The 19318-nt window shown below is 45.4% G+C and overlaps 1 protein-coding gene across 1 annotated transcript in view; it reads right to left on the bottom strand.

Annotated features, from left to right (window-relative positions):
* ZNF697 (zinc finger protein 697) overlaps positions 1 to 17155 on the bottom strand; it is a 32863-nt gene extending 15708 nt beyond the window's left edge. The window contains exon 1 of the mRNA XM_082687932.1: positions 16433 to 17155. The gene's annotated coding sequence lies outside the window, so the exon portion shown is untranslated. The remainder of the gene's footprint in view (positions 1 to 16432) is intronic.
* Between the last annotated feature and the right edge of the window lie 2163 nt (positions 17156 to 19318).

The following is a 19318-nucleotide window of genomic DNA, read 5'->3' as shown; positions in this document are numbered from 1 at the left end:
TGATTAGATATTGGAGAGTAAGAAACTTGTTCATTTTTTTAAGGCGTTGGTGTTGGGAATCAATTTACAATGGTAAAGGTATACGTAATGAAATTTACAGGTGAAATGGCATGTCTGGAACTTGCCTTATTTGAAACGAAATGTCTGGAATTCTAGGACAAAGGAGAGTGAGCAGGGATGCGGAAGAAACAAGATGGCCAGCCACTGATTACTGTTGAAGCTGATCGGTGTTCGTGGTTGTCCTCTACTCCTGTGATTGCCAGGAAAGCTACTAATAAATTTTAAAATAGAAAACATACATTCTTGTTTCTGAAACTGAGGTTGATCAGATTCACTTAATTTCTGAACAGGCTGTGATCGACGGTCAGTGACTTCCACCAAAGAACTAGCTCGCTTTTAGAGTACACCGAATCAGGACTGATGACAATGCTCGATACTGAGTTGAGCCCAGGAGAACTGGGGGCAGAGACAGTGGGGTGAAGAGATTAAAGACCTTAACTTCAATGCTTTTGAGACATTTTTTTCTTTTTATGAGACAGAACAATAGCCGTTACATGCAAAAAAGAATGAGAAAACAGTTTCCACTTTCACCTACTTTTGTATTCCCAAAGAACTCAAAAGAGGATCGCGCCATAGCTGGTGCTTATTTATTTCCACCATTAGTTTGGCAACTTTATACCCAAGACAAAAGGGGGAAATAAACCTGGCTAGGGGTTGAGGTCCTGACCAGTCTGTAAGAGGAATGCTTTATCCCCAGGAGTCACACCGACGAAATAAAGTGAGGTATCCAACAGATTGAATACATTGATAATCGGTCATCCACAGAATGATCTTCTAAAGGCATGAACAATGTTAGGGTGTGTGTTGGTGAACAGGAAGTTAATACAGTAACTAGTGATTTATGAAAACTAGTGATTTATGAAAACAGTAATTAGTGATCTCCATGCAATGAACATGAATTACTTTACTAGCCCAAACTGACAACTTTTAAATTTAGAGAGTGTCCTTCTCAGAGAAATGCCACCCAAATCTACTCACCCCACATTACAAAGAGAGCAGCAAGAAGGTAGCATGTTTCCACTTTAGGTTGGAAACCGGAAACTCACAGATACCATCTGTTTTAGCAAAGGACGCAGAGAACTCGTCACGGGTCACAGCTTCATCCAGGAAGTGGCACACTTGTCTCAAGGAGACTCTGGTGTTCAGGCCTCATCCGCTGCTCGAATACCATAGTTCCTAAGTCATTCGTGAGGCTCAGGCCCTTTGGGTTCCTTACGTCCCCTTTACCTCCAGTGCCTAGGATTCCCTGGAGAGAGCAGCAGTCCTGTACAAGCTCAGAAACAGAATAATGATATCTTCCTTGTGCGTGGGTTCTTAGCCTGAGGGCGTTCAGAGTCCACGAACTCTCTGAAACCTTACGTGAAGGTGTCTGTAGAAACTGTCTTCTGAATAGAAGACCCACAGCTTTCTTTCCTTTGGACTCTGAAAGGATTCATGGCATACAAACAAAAACCCGGCAATTCCCCTGTTGCTACAGAGGACTCACAATACATTCCCTAGCACAGTATTTCAGAAATCCACAGTGACTTTCAGGAAGAGGGATAAGAGCCCAATGCACCACTATATGCCAAGAAATCTTCTGGTGGGTTGGTAGAGAAGAGAAGATATTGACAGTAAATCCCAAATGAGGTGGTAGCAGAGACAAAAACAGCAGTTAATTTCAAATAGGGGCTACAGCAGAATGAGGGGAGCAGCAGCCTGCCTGATGGGTTTGTCTCATCCAGGACCCTATTTCATAGATGCATCAGGCAACGGAGACTCAGAAAGATTCAGTGAATTACCCATGAATGTGCCAGTGAAGGGCAGACTCGAGCTGAAATCACTGACATCGAGAACCTTCTGTCCCAATCCCCTTTCTCTTCAACCCCATGCAACTCTGGTGCTTGGCTGAAGCACTCCTGCTTGCCCCCACGGCCGAGCATTACCTCACCTGCTTTTCACTTCCTAATCACCTGTGTCACATGGCAGGGGCACTAAGAGGCCTTAAGTAGCTCTTCAAGCTTCTAACACACTGTGTCTCTGGGATGAAGCTAATTTATACAAGTTTGACCCTGGGTTTATGGCTCCCATCAGCTGCTTACTTGGGCAGTGAGTCAAAGCACATTAATCAAGCTGTTACCTTCCCAGGACACAAAATGCTTTGTTAGCTAACCCTCCTTTTCTCAAAGGAAAAAGAACTAAAATCTGGCCGAAGTCACCAACTCATTCCTAACCAATCTTCAAAGTGTTCGCGCAGTCATCCAACCTACAAATAATAACTTGGAAATTCCCAGGTGAGAAAGGGGATTCTGGGAGTATCAAAAAAAAAAAAAAAAAAAAAAAAAAAAACCAACGTAAGGAGCCCTGGTTCACACCTAATGGCAAGTAAAAAAACCTACCCCGCCATACACCTTCACCATGATCCATTACAATGCATACAGTTGCTCCGATTCACCCTTTTTTCTATTACATCTTTTTGCTCCTGCATAGCTCTGCATTCCCTGTGTGGGAGGTGAGCAGAAGCAGGCCAGGTGGTGGAAGCAGGCCAAACACAAGCTAAATTTTGCTGAAGAGACAATATCCATAGATCCTGAGACAATCTCACGGTATTTTTTTGAATAAAAAATTGAAAATGTCTTTAAAGGATTCCCTCAGTTTCTGTTTTAAAGATTTTTTTACTTATTTATTTGACAGAGAGACCAAGAGAGCACAAGCAGGGGGAGCGAGAGAGGGAGAAGCAGGCTGGGAGCCCAGAGTGGGGCTCAATCCCAGGACCCTGAGATCATGACCGGAGTCAAAGGCAGAGCCCAATGGACTGAGCCACTCAGACACCCCCCCCCCTTTTTTTAAGATCTTATTTATTTATTCAACAGTGGGGGCGGGGAGGGAATAAGCAGGGGAATGGCAGGCGGAGGAAGAAGGAGAAGCAGGGTCCCCACCGAGCAGAGCTCGATCCCAGGACCCTGCGATCATGACCTGGACCAAAGGCAGACACTCAACCAACTGAGCCACCCAGGCACCCCTAAAGGATCCCTCATTTCACCAGTAAGGAAAAAGAGGCCTAGGGGAAAATCAGTAGCTTGTTTGAATTCATAAAAGTAGTCAGTCAGCTGGTGGGAGAACTGTGACTACCATCCAGGTTATGTGATTCTGTGGAAGTTCAATCTCCGCTGCACGGAAGTCTGCCAGCCAGCTCTGTCATATTTATGGGTTTAGTGCTCTGGATTTACTGATATAACATTTCAAGGACGCTACCCTCTTTCTTCCTATTTTCCTTGTTCCCTCCCAGACACCTATTTTTTCTTTCTATTTTAATTATCTTTCCTCTCAAAAAACACAGAAAATGTTCTTCAAACTTATCTTCATGGGATGCTTTGAAATGGTCTCAGATTTAACTGTTTTTCTTAGACAAAACAGACATCTTGTTGGCCAGAACAAAGCAGTCATTTGAATTAGCTTTGACTTAATGGAGTTAAGTTATGGTAAACAGTTAATAAGTCCACATCCTTGGTACAGCCTCTGAAAGAAAAGTCTTCATGAGAGAGAGGGTTAGAGAGAAAAGAAAGCCCAGGAAGCCATCAACCGGAAGAATTAGTATTGGTTATGCCATTTTAAAAGAATTTTAAAAGACATTTTTCCATCAAACTATGAAACTCTAAGAAGGGACACTTTTCCCTCACAATATCATCTTTTAAATGCCCCAAACCAATGATCAAACTCTATTACATTCCCTTCTGCAGTGCCATTTTTTTGGCCAACAAGCCTCACAGACTCCTGGGAAAAGGAGGGATCAATGCCACTGAGCCCTGATAAACTGCTTCAGCATCACCACACCTAGCAGTTTCCCAGTTAACTGTGGGCTTCCCAGGTGTTCGCCGTCTCAGCACACAGTACTCATCGCTAACATTTCTGGAGTCAGGCTCACATCAGTACCGGCTATAATTTTCAAACTTCCAAATCCACCCAGTTTCTTCTCCTCTGATCTTGCCATTGTGAAAATTAGTAAAGGGAAACCTCGCTAAAGTCTAGTCTGGAGGGCAGGAGGACAGGCTCAAAGAGACAGCCATGCTACTGAGGTCAGTCAAAGGAAGCACTGTCAATTTCAGACCCGGACAGAGAAAGACGTACATTGCATCTCCTGCAAGAAATCAACTACCCTGGCATCACATTACCTGATTTCAAGCTTTACTACAAAGCTGTGATCACCAAGACAGCATGGTACTGGCATAAAAACAGACACATAGACCAGTGGAACAGAGTAGAGAGCCCAGATATGGACCCTCAACTCTAAGGTCAAATAATCTTCGACAAATCAGGAAAAAATATACAGTGGAAAAAAGACAGTCTCTCAATAAATGGTGCTGGGAAAACTGGGCAGCTATATTTAGAAGAATGAAACTCGACCATTCTCTTACACCGTACACAAAGATAAACTCAAAATGGATAAAAGATCTCAACGTTGAGACAGGAATCCATCAGAATCCTAGAGGAGAACATAGGCAGTAATCTCTTCAATATTAGCCACAACAACTTCTTTCAAGATAATGTCTCCAAGGGCAAAGGAAACAAAAGCAAAAATGAACTTTTGGGACTTCATCAAAATCAAAAGCTTCTGTACAGCAAAGGAAACAGTCAACAAAACAAAGAGGCAAACCACGGAATGGGAGAAGATATTTGCAAATGACAGTACAGACAAAAGGTTGATATCCAGGATCTATAAAGAACTCCTCAAACTCAACACACACAAAACAGATAATCATATCAAAAAATGAGCAGAAGATATGGACAGACACTTCTCCAATGAAGACATATTAATGGCTATCAGACACATGAAAAAGTGTTCATCATCACTAGCCATCAGGGAGATTCAAATAAAAACCACATTGAGATACCACCTTACACCAGTTAGAATGGCCAAAATTAGCAGAACAGGAAACAACATGTGTTGGAGGGGATGTGGAGAAAGGGGAACCCTCTTCCACTGTTGGTGGGAATGCAAGTTGGTACAGCCTCTTTGGAGAGCAGAGTGGAGGTTCCTCAAGAAATTAAAAATAGAATTTCCCTATGACCCTGCAATTGCACTACTGGGTATTTACCCCAAAGACACAGATGTAGTGAAAAGAAGGGCTATCTGTACCACAATGTTTATAGCAGCAATGGCCACGGTCGCCAAACTGTGGAAAAAACCACGATGCCCTTCAACGGATAAGGAAGATGTGGTCCATATACATTATGGAGTCTTATGCCTCCATCAGAAAGGATGAATACCCAACTTTTGTAACAACATGGACGGGACTGGAAGAGATGATGCTGAGTGAAGTAAGTCAAGCAGAGAGAGTCAATTATCATATGGTTTCACTTATTTGTGGAACATAACAAATAACATGGAGGACATAGGGAGATGGAGAGTAGAAGGGAGCTGAGGGAAATTGGATGGGGAGATGAACCATGAGAGACAATGGACTCTGAAAAACAATCTGAGGGTTTTGAAGGGGTGGGGGGGTGAGAGGTCAGGGAACCAGGTGGTGGGTATTATAGAGGGCACGGATTGCATGGAGCACTGGGTGTGGTGCAAAAATAATGAATACTGTTATGCTGAAAATAAAAAATAAATTTAAATAAATAAATAAATAAATAAATAAACTGGTTAAAAAAAAAAAAAAAAAAGAAATCAACTACCCTGTAACTCAGCCAATAAGAAACAGTCATCACCCTCGACTTGGGCTTTTCTGCTGCTGATGGCATTCAAAACGACCTTTCTCCACTTCCTTTTTCTCTGTAAAATAATGTTCCTCTCCCTTGTTGCTTGGACTTGCCTATGGTTTTGCCATAGCTTTCAGGTCTCAAATTACATTTCTCTACTTTTCCCAAATAAACCCATTTTGCTAGTGAAATAAGTGACTTTCATTTTTAAAGTTAACAGCATCAACACTATAAAGTGCTTGGCATACAAAACAGGGGATTGGGTAAGTGACGGCAGCAATCCTGCGGAGACACGTTCCTTGGAAATTCTCTCCTTCCTGAGCATCCACGTTATCACACGGTGCCAGTCCTTCTCGTGATCACCTACCACTTTGCCTTCTCTTAACTCCTAAAACAAGTCAACCCCCAAGATTCTTGTTTACATTTTCTTCTTTCTCACCCTACAATCGTCCAGCCACTTTCCCCAGTTTTGAATAAACACCTCTATCCAGAGACCTCGATAATTTGAACCTCTTGCCCCCAGCCCCAATATGCACCCCATGTCCCTGTTTCTAATGATGCACCAAGCACCACAATGAGGAGCTTTAATACCCCTCCTCATCCTGAGGTGTTGCCCTGCACAACACATGGGACACAGGACAGGAGGCATCAACAGACCCGGGTTCAAGCAGAAGTTTACCACCTACATGTCATATGCCCCAGGACAGTTATTTAGCTCTTTAGCTAGTTTTAGCTAAATTAATAGCTAATTTAGCTCTTTAGGCATAGTTTTCTCATCTATGTGATGAGAAAAACAAGTGACATTCAAAGGCCATTGTGAAGACTAAATGAATTTCCATTTGTCATTTCCAATTGTAATCTGACCCGTATCACACCAAAAAAACCCAGTAGTTCTTTTCTGAATCTTTATTACAAATCAGCTCCTCACGGTGCCCATTTCTGTTAATGCCTCTTTGTCTTTACTTGTGGGGAGGCTCAAAACCCTTGAGTCTGACTGACCCTTCCTCACCCCTTTCAATCAAATCAACTGCCCAGGCCTTCCTTTTACTTTCTTTTTCTGTAGCCACTATCACTGCCACAGACACTCCTGCCAGTTACAGGCATCTACTCACCACTGTTGGATCCATGTTAAAACACAGCTGCCCCTCCATTAATCCCTCTTGTTCAGAAACCTCTGATTGACAGCCAGAGCCTTCAAAGAAGCACGAACTCCAATTCCTCAACAATGTAGCCCAAGACTCTCTTACCTCTCCCTAACCTCTAATCAGCTAACCTCAGGCCAAAGGGACTGCTTTATGACCCCCAAGAAAGTTCCCAGGGTTTTTCCTCTCTAGCCATGCTCTTCCTTCTCAGAACGGCATGGGGCAGTCTGTCCTTTCCTGGAGGGAAGCAACACCCGGAGTGGTAAAAACTTGGATTCTGGAGCCACACCACCTGCATGAATCCAGCCTCTAACTCTACAATCTTAAGCAAGTTCCTCAATCTCTTCGAGCCTTGGTGGGGTTTTTTCATCTGTAAAATGGGTCACAACTGTATCTACTCTATAAAGATTACTGTTAGGTGCTCAGAGAGAATTATTACTGTTTCACTTTGTATGACTTCTTTGAGGTACTTTTCCTTATCTTGTTCTGTCTCATATTAGTTTTTAAAATATAATCAGATTTACAATAATTTGCATCTTGTTTGTCCTCTCTCTGTCCCACCTCCCAACTGTCACCTCCTGTTGGGAACAGACTTATTTACTCACTTTGGTCATCCCCCACATAATGAGCCCTCAATTATTCCTTGAAATGGGTAAAATTAGGTGTACTTATTTCTCTCCCTCGGTCTCAACAGGAAGAGCTAATAAGATCAGGAAATGTAGTGATGTGGCCAAGATCACGCCAGGTAAGGCAGAGCCCTGGAAACAACCTAGCTCTCCTAAAAGGATCCAATAACCTGTCAGCACCAAGAGCCAAGCATGCTTAATTATCCTGCTAAATAAGTAGACATGATAGAAAGTGGTGATTAGCTTCAGAAGTTAAGACAGAATGTTCTCAAAAAAGAATCCTGCATCCCTGGCCCAACGCCAGCACCCCTTATTTGCATCCAATTGTCCTGTGGGTATCCTCCCCTCCACTCGAAGATTTTAACATCCAGTTCAGCTCTGCAGAGAACAGAGGTGGCGCAGAGCTGTGTTTGTATTTAAGGTAGGAAACGCCACTAGACTCTGCCAGCCTGACAGGACAGCTGCTTCTCTCTCATCCCTGGAGGAAAGACAGGACTAGAACTAACATAAATTAAACCATGAACAAAAAAGAGACTAATAACTTGAGAAGTTGTGTGGTTGGGGTGGGAAGGTAGAACAGCAAGCACCATCAAACACAGGAGAACCTGATACTCAACACTGAAAGTGTCCACTCAGACCAAAGCTTACCCTCTGGCAGTTTTCAAGAGTTTTGTGTTTTGGCTTGGTTTTCTTACTAGTATAATAGGAAGGGCGTGCATGTCTTGATTTCTCTTCTTACCTACAAGCAATCAGCCTAAAAAACCCTTTTCCTAAGGGTCCAGCATTAAGCTCTGAGACACACATAGGCTCTTGAAGGAATTTGTAAAAAGGGTACATGCTCTACAGAAAATAGGTGACCAGAAATAGTCACCAAACCACCAATTCAATCAACACACACAATACCTAGTAGCGAATAGGGAAACAGAAATTAAAGAGTTCCTCATAGCAAGTGCCCCCAAGCTAATCCAGACTGAGGCCACAGTTTTGTAGAATTCAACTGACATTTACCTTATTTTAAAAAAAAGAAAAAAAGCAGGGAGCATTTCTTCAGGTTTATTTCACATGTGATTTCTCATTTCTGGGGTAGGCTGGCTTTACATTAAAGCAGATCTGGCAGGGGTCCCTGCGTGGCTCAGTGGGTTAAGGCCTCTGCCTTCGACTCAGGTCATGATCCCGGGGTCCTGGGATCAAGCCCCGAATCGGGCTCTCTGCTCAACGGGAGCCTGCTTCCCTCTCTCTCTCTGCCTGCCTCTCTGCCTACTTCTGATCTCTGTGTGTCAAATAAATGAATGAAAATCTTAAAAAAAAAAAAAAAAAAAGAACTGGCAACATACACTCATCAAAAAGAAAAAAAAGGGAAAAGTTCATATATATATTTAAAAAAAAGTATCAAGAGAATGAGAAGACAAACCACAGACTGTGAGAAAATATAAAGACACATCCGATACAGAACTGTTATCCAAAATATGTTAAGAACCCTTAACATTTAACAGTAAGAAAATGAATGACTTGACTTAAAAAAGGGCAACAGATCTAAACAGACAGCTCACCAAAGAGCGATAGATGGCAAAAAAGCCTTATGAAAAACTGTTCAATGTTATATGTCATTAGGGATCTACGCATTAAAACAACAATGACATACCACCACACAGTTATCAGAATAGCAAAAAAACTTAGAACATTGGCAATACCAGATGCTGGTGAGGATGTGAAGGAACAGGACCTCTCTCTTACTGCTGCTGAGAACGCAAAATGGGACAGCCACTTCGGAAGAGAGATTGGCAGTTTCTTATAAAACTAAATAAGCATTTTACCCCCTATAATCCAATATTCTCACTCCTTGATATTTATAGAAATGAGCTGAAAACTTCTGTCTACACTTAAAACCAGCATGTGGAGGTTTACAGCAGCTTGATGCATCATCACCAATATTTGGAAGCAACCCAGATGTCCTTCAAGAGATCAATGGACAAATTGCCATACCTCTAGAAAACAGAATATTATTCAGAGTTAATTAATAAGAAATGAGCTAGCAAGTCATGACAAGCCATGGGAGGACCTTAATGTCTCTTACTAAGTGAAAGAAGCCTATCTGAAAAGGCTACATCTACATACACTATGATTCCAACTATATGACCTCTGGAAAAGGCCAACTATGGAGATGGTAAAAAAGAACAGTGTTTGCCAGGAGTTAGAGGGGAGAGAAGGATGAACAGGTGGAGCACAGAGGATGTTTTAGGGCCATGAAACTATTCCGTATGATACTAGGGTGATGGACGCATGTCATTACATATTTGTCAAAACCGTCATGGAATGTACAAACCCAAAATGCACTAAAATGCACTACGGACTTTGGGTGATAATGATGTGTCAATATGGGTTCATGGATTTAACACACCACTCTGATATGGGAGGTTGATAAAGGGGCAGGCTGTACATTTTTAGGGCCATAGACCACATTGGGACTCTCTGTACTTTGTGCCCAATCTTGCTGTGAACCTAAAACTGCTCTACTAATAAAGGCTACCTTTTACAAAATTGTATCTATTTCCTCTGCTTATAGAGCACATAAGCACATACCCTGTGCCACAACTCACTGTAGAAAACTGGCAATGACGCACTATTGGGAAAAAATCAAAATGAAATATTTTTAAAATATAACATTCATTCGCTCAACAGTTACTGAACATTTACCATGTGCTACTACCCATTATTCTGGGTTCTGTTCCGTGGAGGTTACTTAATAAATAACTTAAAATAAACTTAAAAATCCACTTTTTTTTTTAAGATTTTATTTATTTATTTGACGGAGAGAGAGTACAAGTATGCAGAGAGGCAGGCAGAGAGGCAGGCAGAGAGAGGAAGGGAAGCAGGCTCCCCACTGAGCAGAGAGCCCAATGTGGGACTTGATCCCGGGACCCTGAGATCATGACCTGAGCCGAAGGCAGGGGCTTAACCCACTGAGCCACCCAGGTGCCCCCAAAATCCACTTATTAAAAACATTTTATTTATTTATTTGAGAGAAAGAGAGCATGAGCAGGCAGAGGGACAAAGAGAGAGGGAGAAGCGGGCTCCCCACTGAGCAGGGAGCCCCACTGGGGGCTTGATCCCAGGACTCTGAGAGCATGACCTGAGCCAAAGGCAGACGCTTAACTGAGCCACCCAGGTACCCCCAAAATCTACTGCTCTCAAAACCACCTACTGCTAACAGAAATCACTGCTGATACTTGCCTAAGAGATTATCAAAAAAAAGAGAAAAAAGACTACGTAAGAAAATAACAGTGATTATTTGAAATATACAAAGGTTCCCAGGTTGTGGGGGGCAGGGGGGCCGGGGGGCAACAAAGGGCAGTATGTTCTTCCAGTGGTGCCCTGCCTAACTGTTATCAGGCATCAAAGGTGTGCTAACCACTTGAATATGCACAGCACCGAAACGATAAAAGTGACACATTTATTATTAATAAGACCCAGGTAGAATGGTTCCTGTTTTCTAACTTAGGACATGACCCTAAGAAAAGTTCTTGGAAGGCAATACATATCTAAAATGCCTCTCAGGGGGCGCCTGGATAGCTCAGTGGGTTAGAGCCTCTGCCTTGGGCTCAGGTCATGATCCCAGGGTCCTGGGACAGAGCCCCACATCGGGCTCTCTGCTTGTCAGGGAGCCTGCTTCCCTCTCTCTCTGCCTACCTCTCTGCCTACTTGAGATCTCTTGTCTCTCAAATAAATAAAATCTTTAAAATGCCTCTCAGAATACAAGTACGCCCTTCCTCCCTAACTACATACGTTTTAGCAAATTAAAGCTGCACCTATAGGGATATATGTAAGATGCACACTTCACCTTTTGCAGGAAGGGACACGAAGACTTGCACATGTCCTTCCCCACACCTAGCTGTAACACTGTTGCCAGGCTATGGATACACAGTGAATGGCTGAACAAATGCAGGAATGGCAACTACTATCCCATTTGCAGTTAAAATGACTCATGTGCTTAAGGACAACCCACAGCACACTGTGTTTGTATGCAGGCTTCCAAAGTGCTGTGTTGCCTTGAGGTTAGGGGAAAAGGTGGCACAGTCAGCCTCTGGAGTTGGATTCAGCCTCTTGTGGTGGGTAAGCACCTTTCTACCAGAAAAGGAGAAGCCGGCTGACCTTTCTACCTTCCCCATTAATACATGATACAATAACGCCCAAACCCATATCCCACCCAAGTGATGCTACTCCCCCAGAGGTAAAAAAAAGGAATTAATTCCTTCCTCACCTTAGCCTTACCTCTTGCCTCCCCAAACTGTTTCTGCAGAAGGAAACTTCTGATTTTCTCAGATGTGCAACAAAAGGCCCTTCCTACAAGATTATGGAGAGGTGGGCACGACATCAAGGGGGCAGGCATTGAGGCCAGTCCCCCCCCCCATACTATCTCAATAAAACACCATAATCACTTAACAGTGATGTCTAAGTCAACCTCAAGCTCGGGAAACTCAGCAACACACAGGTCTGCTTTGGCATATTTCCAGAAGGTGCTTTTTATTTATTTATTTATTTTTAATTTTTTAAATTGGGCGTGGAGTCGAACATGGGGCTTGAACCACGACCCCAAGACCAAGACCTGAGCTGAGATCAAGAGTTGGACGCTCAACTGACTAAGCCACCCAGGCTCCCAGAAGGTGCTTATTTCTTGTGGCAGTCACATGAAAATTAACTAAGAAAACGATCCCTCTGACCTGTCTCCCAAACTGTCAACATGCAAATGATGTTTCATGTCTACATTTCTGCACTGTCAGTCATTACCAATTTATGGTCAACTCAACTCAGTTCCTGAAGGTCCACTGTATGCCAGGCTGTGTTCTGGACATATGGTTCCTGCCATGAGCAGGGAATATGCAAATGTTCCCATATGGGGTGCGGGCTTATTCAGGTTTGTGTTCATTGGGAAGACACTGAGCTCCAGGTATTTCAGACAACACAAAAAATTCGAGAGGCTGCATGTGACCTGGAGTGTCAAGAAAGGCGGCTTAGAAACGGTAAGACTTGGCCGGGAGGGAGGAACAGAAAAAATTCAGATAGGCTGGGAGAGAAAGGAAAAGGATTCCAGGCAAACAGTTCTGTGCTCAAAGATCTTATTAGGGGTTCTGAACCTGAGCTTTCGAACTGACACCCATGGGAGCTTAAGGGCATAAGAAGAACGAATTTATGAAAAACCAGTGCCTTTAAGAATGAGATCTAGTAGGATGAATTTAAAAACCCAACAATGTTCCTGGTAGGAAATTTGGAAAGTGAGGGATCTCAGAAGAAAAAGGAAGGGAGACCTGGCAATATTCTCCCAGGGTAAGCAAAGATCCACCTATTCTGAACAGGATTGGGAGTCAATAGACCCAAATTTCCAGCCTATTTCCAGATCAGAAACTGGGACTTAGAGCAAGTTTCTTAACTTCCCTCTGACCCTCCATTTCCTCAATTTTTGAATGGAGAGAATACTACATAAATCATCAGATTAGGGCAATGTATGGAAATTACCCAGTTCAATAGTCGATACATAGATGTTCAATAAACAGTTAACTGCTGCTGTCATCAAGTGCAAAAAGCAGCACAAAAAGCTGTCCAGTGAGGGTTAAGTGAGGGATTACAGAACAGCAGCACCTTTGGGGAAAATCTGAGAGTCTGATCTGCCTTGCACTTTTACATACAACATTTTAATCCTGGTAGATGGCTTGGACTATAAAAATCAAAGCAACATGACAGATGTCAGTGGCTTCATGGCCAAATACCAGGACAGCCTTTGTTGGTGCTGCTTTCTAGAAAGTACATCTCACCTGCACAACTGAGAGAGAACAGTCACCTTCTTCAGTCCAGGAGCCAGGCGGAAACTCACTAATTACCCACCTGGGATTAATCGATTCCGTACCCTGTCTATAAGAGTTCGAAAACATAGGCTGGCAAAGAACTTATTCAACAAACTTTTAATGAGTGTCGTTGTATTAGACACTGTGATGGATCCTTTTAGGGCCTCTTAATCCAGGAGCACACGGAAAAGCACCAGAGACTCTCATGACCCAGATGACTTCGATTCACAACTGCGAGGAATCCTCACAGGTCTGAGAAAGGCTTCACCCCTTTTTTTATAGAAAAGGAAAGAGATAAATTAAGACATATGCATTCTTTCACTCATTCCTCATTTACTCATGCATTTCAAAGAAACATCTGTTCTGCACTGCTAGGTATAAAACACCAGGTAGAGAAAGCCATTACCCTCAAGGGGTTTACAGTCCCAAGGGCATAAAATTAACATCTAGCTATCACAAGGACGAACAGAGGTAGGAGACATCCCAAGCATACAAAGTACCATGGGGATGGGATGAACTCTCACTGGGAGGTCTGGGAAGCCTTCTAGATGGGTGCTACATCAGATAGGCAAGGATTTGCAGAAACTAATCAGAGGTTGTGCAGGGATGCCAAACAAGCATGGAATTCAACGCGGTGGAGACACTGGGGGAAGTCTATCTGTGGCGTCTGGAAATGGGGAGCTGTTTGTTGCAAGAATGGGTAGGTATTTTGGGGTGCCCTGGATCCAATGGAAATAGGTGGGCCCAGAACCGTGAAAGGTTTTGTATGCCCAGCTAAGGAGGTAACTATACTGAGTACATTAACATTACATAGTGCTAAGAAACCTGTTCAGGAGGGGTGGGGGTGGGGGGAGAAGGAAAAGAAATCGGATCTTAGATCCAAAGAAAAGCCCACATAGCACTGGCAGAGCTTCAGGCTCCAGACCTCTTAAAACGGCTCTGCAGTTTTGGGGGAAGGGGTTCCCACCCTCCATGAGCAGGCAATATCTTTCTTGTCTTAATTTATCATCCTTACCATCAATTTTTGCCCTTTCTCTTTCCCTTAGCCAGATGCTAGAAATGAGGCAAACACGTAGATTCTGAGGAAATCCAAGGAGCTTTTTGGGGGGTGGGGTGGGTGCAACTCCATCGGCCTTAGTCATACAACCTTCGGTGAGGTCAGCTTCATACCACCGCCTCACGCCAGCTGCACCAGCTCGTTTGCCCCAGTCTGATTTGTTTCCATTCACCTCCTTAATCCCAATGGTTTTTGAAGGCCATCAATGTTTCCCTTTGTGTGTAATGTAAAGGGTGGCCTGACTTCCCTTTTCTGATTCTGCTTCACTCTGGTGCCATCTTATTCTCTTTGGGGGCCCAGCTGGAATTCTGACATCAAATTCTCCCCCAACAACAACCTCCACCTCCAACATTTGCACACGCACACACAGCCAAGATGTTCCAACTCGAAATCATCTTCCAAACTGACAGAGCTTTCCCCCTTTATTTCTCCCTCTTCCGGCCCTCAGCCTGGACACCTGGGTTTCTCCCTCAACCCCCCATGCTTACCTTACCTTCAGAAGTTTCATTTCTCCTACAGAAATCAGTGTAAACAGTGTGTTTCTCCCTACAAACCCTTTATACAAGGTGTAGGGCTCTGCCCTACCACCTCCTCCTTAACCATGAGCCTTGGGTGCTCCTGCCTCACCACCAAGTGTCATTTTTAAAGGTCCATCTGGCTCTTAAAATATATTCCACATTAACTAATATCCATGTATTGTCTTGTTAAGAGAAAGAGGTAACCATCTGGGTACGGCATTAAAAAAAAAAAAAAAAAAAAAAGACGGAAAGGGTTAAAGGAGAACCAGAGGCCTTGGTCAAGTGAGTTCAGATACAGCAATAACACTTGGGCCGTGTTCAAAGTTGCCCACTCATCCATCACAGCTCCTCAAAGACTATTAACTTGCTAGCCATTATCCAACCACCTTCACCACACCCTCAGTCCCCCAGGGAAGAGCATAAGGCCAGAGGGGATGCGGGGTATTCATGTGACCCCCAACCCCAGGTAAGAGACAAGTAAGTCCGCTATGAAAGCGGGAATACAACAAGCCCAAATTGAACCCAGCCTACCGCTCCTTGCAGCAAGGGATGAGTGATTCACTCCCGGGGTGGCAGTGAGGAAAAAGGAAAATCGTGGAAAGTCCCAGAGGAAGTGGTAACCCTATTCTCGAAGCCTGGCCAGAATGTACACTGGCTCGTAGGTACACTCAGCGCCCCTGCGGCCGCTGCTCTCCCACCTCAACCTCTTCTCACTCGCCCTCTCCTCCCAACACGCGTCTCACCCCCATGCCTCCACTCACAGCATTATCCTTGGGTGAATGTATCAGCTTTGTCCCGCTACCCACCACCGGCAGACATGGACATCTGGGGTTGGGAAGTCCACCACAGATAAACGGGGCGACGAGCTGCTGCCCATCTTCCCACCCACTCATCCTTATTGTGCCATTTGCCCAGTCTGATGGCAGCCCAAGCCGCTGATGGGAGTCGGCTAGAATGCAGCGGAGAGGGCAAAGGAGGAACACATAGCACAGGGACCCAAGAGGACCCGCTGCCCCTCCTTGAAGTGCCCCACCCCCACCCCTCCAGCCTCGAGTCGGGCTGGGGGCGCAGACAGACAAGGGAAGGGAAGCACACTCGGTCCCTGTCCGCAGCTGCACACAAAGCCCTTCACCTTCTCCTTGCCTTCCAAGCTCCTCCCTGGGCTTCGTTTTTCCGAGGGTCTCGGATGCCCCCTTCGGTGGTCGGCGGGACGGTCCCACCCGCCTTCTCCGTTCTGCCCCCTCCTCCCTAGCGCCTCAGCCGCCTCTTCCCCGCCCCTCGCCACAGACCCCGGAGGGAGCTCAGCCCGGGTTCGGGGCCGCAAGAGCACCCCACGCGCGCGGGGCCCCTGCGCCCCGGGGGAGCGGACAGCGGTCCAGCGCGCGCCGCACAACTTCGCCCAGCCTCTCCGCCACCCGCTCGCCGGCGCACAGTCCATCCCCGCAGCGGTCGGGTCGGGTGCCCGACCAGTCCCAGCCGCTCGAGAGCCCCGCCGCAGCCACGCTCCTACCTGCGCGGCGGCGAGAAGCGAGGGCAGCACGCGCCCCGGCCGGAGTCCCGCGCCGCGTCTGCCCTTGTGCTGCTGCTGCGGCGGCGGCGTCTGCAGCGGCCGCGGGCTGGCTGGCTGGCTGGCTGCCCGGCTGACTCCTCACTGGGGCTTCCTGTAGGGCTGGACAAAGGACATTTCCTGGGAGGAGCAGGGGAATGTTCCCAGCATGCCTCGATTTGTAGTTCCCGGGGACTTCCTGCCACCAGGGCAGCGGGCGCGGAGGCTTCCCCAGCCACACGCGCACTCCGCACGCGAGGACACGCGCTCGCTCCTTCCCTCGCGCTCCAGGACTGGGAGCCGCAGGGGCGTCTAGCCCTGGGCCCGGCCCCGCCCCACGGCCCCGCCCCGCAGCCCCGCCCCGCCCCGCGGCCCCGCCGAGCGCGACTCGGCTCTCCCGAACACGGCCGCCCCCGCAGCTGGTGGCCTGTAGCTGAGCTGTCGCGGGGTGCCGGAGGACTCCGCGGTGAGAGCTGCCATTTCTTCGGATGGGGGAAGTTTGGGGTGGGTTCTTTTTGAGTTGACTTGTTTTTTCAATAGATTTCTTTTTCTTTTTCCTTGTCTTTTTTAAACCGCCGGAATCCTGCTGGGGGCGGTATAAAGAACTTGACTGCTCACCAGGAATTCAGGTTCCTTAAGATTTGGGTGCTCATCCTTAAAACCGTAAGACCTGTTTTGTTTCCAGATCCTGACCCCGTGACATTGCTCTCTCCCATGTTGGCCTTGTCCCAGGCGTGTTTTCAAGAAAAGTAATTAAATTAAGAGATTGAAGACAAATTGCATGAATTAACTCCAAGACAGGTAAAACAACAACAACAACAACAAAACAACCTGTGCTGCAGACTTAGGAGCATGCTGGAATTTGTTTCTCTTTCTCTTGTTCGCCTTTAGGATTTGGTTTCGTCCGCCTTACAAACAGACGCGATGGTCATCTGTATCAGGGGTTTAGGAACATTGGGCATTGGCTATAAGAGAGAACTCCACTTCCAGCCCAGCCTATCAGGAGTCCTCCACAAATTCCTGTCTAATTCTGAAATTGCATACCCAGGACACTCATGGGAAAAATCAGGGAAGGGCCACATGGAGACTTAGGAAAAGCAGTGCTCTCTCCTTAGGGAGGGTGATCAGAATGTAATGAACGGAGCTAGGAAAGGAAGAGTTCCAACATGCTCTAAAATGTGTTTGAAATGTAACCAGAGAGAGGGTCATAATGACCGTGCCTATCCATTCGGTCTCTCACATTTCAAATGCGCATGTGCACATTCAATATGCACTTAAGAAAAGTGCATCCATGTTGCGGTTCTAGTTCTTTCTCTTGAGATACTTAACCACAGGGATAAGATGGGCTGGATCCATTTAAGGTGTAGCGATGGTGAGAAGTGTGCAGATGTCATCAGCTACCTCCCCAAAGTTCCCATTGCATGTCTCCCTGTTGACTGTCCACCTAAATTAATTTTTGTGTCATCTTTGCATTTGGGGGACCCTGCAAATCACTGCTTCCTAAGGGTTTGCAGTCTGGTAACATTCTTTTTTTTTTTTTTTTTTTAAGATTTTATTTATTTATTTGACAGAGATCACAAGTAGGCAGAGAGGCAGGCAGAGAGAGAGGGAAGCAGGCTCTCTGCTGAGCAGAGAGCCCAATGTGGGGCTCGATCCCAGGACCCTGGGATCATGACCTGAGCTTTAACCTACTGAGCCACCCAGGTGCCCCAGTCTGGTAACATTCTAATAAAACTGTCCCTCCCTCCACCACCACCAAGAAAAAAAAAAAAAGATAATTGATAATCATTTGGCAAACCCAGTGACCTCTTGTAGTGTTCAGCTTGAAAAGAGGAAACACTTGCTATAGCATTTAACATGGCCTGCTATGCCCTCAGCAGAGCTATTTTCTGCCTTCCAATATAGCACACTCTTCTCATTCTCCTCCTACGTTTCTAAGTTAGCTCAAGATGCCTAAAATTTCACTCACCTCCCTCCCATACCAAAACCGTCTCTCTCTTTTGTTGCCAACCCCGGTTAACTGGTGACTTCAGTAGGGATCTGTTTAACACTTACTACACATTAGTCACCATGCCCAGAGTAGACATATGTTAACGTTCCACTGTAAGACATTTACTGAGTAAGCTCTGTCTTAACCCTCAAGAAGTTCATACTCCTGGGCTCCATGTTGGGTGTAGAGCCTACTTTAAAAAAAAAGTTCCTACTCCAGCTGACATCACACAGACAATTACCACATAACATTTAAGTGCTATAAAAGAGCCGTACATAGAGGTTTGTGTTCTCAGAGGGTCTCACTCTTTGCATAAACTCTTTTGTTCAGGCGAAATCAGGAATGGGAACAAGAGAGGCCCGGAAACACAAGTAGTAAATAGGGACACTCCGTGTGTGAAATTTGGTTGCGAAGGGGGTGGTAACTGGGAAGGAAGTAGGGTCTAAGGGGAAGACGATTTCTGTTTGTGGGCTTTCTGTTTGTTTAGTTTTTAAGATGAGAGCTCCTTGGGGATGCTTGAAAGCTGATGGGAAAGGTCTAGGAGAGAGGCAGAGGGTGAAGGCAGAGGAGAGAGAAAGGAGAAGAAATCAGGCATTCAACAAATACTTGTTGAATTAACTAATTCCTGTGACATATCATTGCTGAAGATGCTCAGATCGACATTAATAAATTGCACATTCCCAGCTAATATCGGCAGAGCCTGAGACCAGACAGAAATGACATTCCTTTCCTTGTCGTCATGCATCCTCCCCCGCCCTTCAAGCCCTCAGGGAGGGAGTAGGGAGTGAGGGGAGGGACACAAGGGCTCCCTGATGTTCCAGGATGGAGGTCAAGATTTCCAATTCTACAGCAGATTTCAA

This window comes from Mustela nivalis (genome assembly GCF_964662115.1).
Source record: "Mustela nivalis genome assembly, chromosome: 10".
Classification (NCBI taxonomy): Eukaryota; Metazoa; Chordata; class Mammalia; order Carnivora; family Mustelidae; genus Mustela; species Mustela nivalis.
The sequence above is the reverse complement of the archived record's forward strand: the minus strand, read 5'-3'. Positions and strand labels throughout refer to the sequence as shown.